General features: G+C 32.4%; 1 long non-coding RNA gene across 1 annotated transcript; it reads right to left on the bottom strand.

Annotated features, from left to right (window-relative positions):
• Positions 1 to 1551, bottom strand: LOC126716840 (uncharacterized). Its single transcript, XR_007652300.1, has 3 exons — positions 1385 to 1551; positions 256 to 408; positions 1 to 42 (listed from the first exon to the last, which is right to left on the bottom strand). It is a non-coding gene; the product is annotated as an uncharacterized LOC126716840 (long non-coding RNA).
• Between the last annotated feature and the right edge of the window lie 977 nt (positions 1552 to 2528).

Here is a 2528-nt window from a genome sequence, read left to right as displayed (position 1 = left end):
CCTGACCTCCTCAGTACTATAACCATGAAGATGACCACCATCCTATGGAAAAGATCAAAATGATCAAAGATTAATAAACAGAAGAATAATTTTATTTATGCAATACAAGATACTGAAATGTTTTAGAGATGACAAATTGTCAACTTTTAAAGATCTCAAAGCATATATGATTTCTTCAATAGCCATATAAAGCCTCTCATTTGCATGAATGCAAGACTATCATGGAACACGAAACTAAAGAACGAAAAGGTATACCATGATTATTCGATAAGTCTGCTTATGGTAACCCTTTTTTCCCATGAAAGGCCCAACACTGTGAAGCAAACAGGCAGCTTCAAGGTATTCAAGATCCCTTTCATTCAAGGAGGTAGCAACCTCTTCACATTCTCTCAAGCCTTCAAAAATCACCTGGACAAACATTTAGTTAATATCATTGGATGTCTTTAAGCAGTCCCATATAATAATGTCTATGAAAAACCGTATAAATGTTATGTATCTCATCAGGTTCAACTTCTTGAATTGTAAATCAGATCCTAATGTGCAAAAATAAGTACAAGACACATGGTAATCACCACAATCTCATTAGGTTCAATAAGTACAACAACAAAAAAAACCGAGATTTAGAGCTTTTAGTTAAAAGCTCTTACAATTTCCTGTTCATGCTTTATAAATCCATAACTTTAAAGCACTATTCACTGTAATCTGCCAAAAGCGCAAAATGCTATAGCTCTTTTCAGTTAAGCTTCTCCAACTTAAAAGCCTTACTTCCTACAGCAATACCATAGGTTGGAGATAGCAAAAGGGTTTGTTGGGGTGGAGTTAAGGCCAAGGAGGACAGGTTCTTTGTGGTGGTTGAGTGTGAGGAATTGGCCAGGTGGGTTGGCACGAACTATGAGAAGCTTGAAGGAGTTAGTGCCCATATCTATGGATGCAAAGAGAGAAGAGGGTGGTGGTGAATTTGGAAGAGTGGTGGCCATGTCTTTGTTATGAATCAAACTCATCAAAGTGACGATTGTTGAAGTTCTATAAACTTTATAAAGGAAGAGATTTGCTAGCAAAAGAGTTCAGAAAGATTGCAACTTTGTTGTGAAAATGTTCATCTTTTCTCTTACAAGTTACAACTGAAATAAGACTAAGATCGTGTGGCAAATTATGATTGGAGAAAGATCACTTAGGAGTCAAATATTTTGATCCCAAAAAAACATTTGTCTTTTTTTTTTTTTCAGAGTTGGAAACTAGTGGAATCTATTACTAATGTTTTAGATTTTTGAGGAAACACGATTTCTATCTATTTAAGGAAACATGATTCCTAGTATCAGTCAGTGATGTGATGCAAGCAGCAAAGACACAATGTAAGAAACGAGTTTATACAAACTGTACATACATACATAAAGTGTCGCTGAGGAGGTTTGGGCAGTGAGAGAAGATGGCAATGGGCATCAACCTCTGCGTTTCCTTAGATTTGCAAGCTGTGGAAATTGAATTCGATGCAAAAATTTGGTTGTTGATTCTTAACATGGCAACGCTGCGATTGTGGCGTCAACCAGGTTTTTTTTTCGTATTAATAGGAAAATTATAGAATATACTACGGACCCACTGCTATTCGGAAAATGTAAAATGGAAAATATATTCTATAATTAAGGCTTAAGTAAGGAAGTATTACTTAGTTTATATGGCTCGATCATAAAATGTAGATTTTTCTATTATCACAAGTTTTACTACTTTAAATTTAAAAATTGATATATTATCAATTAATAATTCAAATATTTATTTATGAAATAATTGAAATCCACCAATTACATCTATTGCCAATACTTTTAACAATTTTCTTCTAAAATTTGTATTCTACCCATTAATCATGTTTATTGCTACATTAGTATTTTTTTTAGCAATTTTATTCTAAAATTTGAATCTCCTCTCATGATATCACACATAAATTAACAAAAACATCATTCTATCGTCTTTTCTATGTAGAAAGATTCCATTTACGATTACAATACGAATGATGGTGGAGGAGTTAATGTTAACGGAAAATAGATAATAACGTTAAAAATGTCGGACTTTGGGTATATGGCAGTTGTCATTGACTCTATGTGCAAAGAGGAGCTTCTTTGGGATTTGAATATGATTTTTGCAACGACACAATTTTAGTGGTCTTTTTCATTCAACTATCATTTTCCAGGTTTTCTAAGTAAAAACGCACATGGTTCAAATTTTCCATCTTCATTTAACTGTTACTTTCTAGTGTTTCTAATGAATACGTACAATGTTCAAATTTTTCTTCTCCTAACTATTGAATTATTGAAAAAAAATAATAATAAAAATAAGTTAATTCCATAAAACAGAGGGAAAGTGAATTTCTTTGCGACTAAACATAATCTATATATTTATATATATATAGAGAGAGATGCTACGTCAACAATATTTTTACAACAAATCACAGTTAGTTATTTATTATTGGTTCAAATTTCAAACTAATACTAAGATTACTTTTTTGTCCCAACAATAACAACTAGTAATAACTTGCC

The sequence above is a fragment of the Quercus robur genome, chromosome 3 (assembly GCF_932294415.1).
Source record: "Quercus robur chromosome 3, dhQueRobu3.1, whole genome shotgun sequence".
NCBI classification, from domain to species: domain Eukaryota; kingdom Viridiplantae; phylum Streptophyta; class Magnoliopsida; order Fagales; family Fagaceae; genus Quercus; species Quercus robur.
The sequence above is the reverse complement of the archived record's forward strand: the minus strand, read 5'-3'. Positions and strand labels throughout refer to the sequence as shown.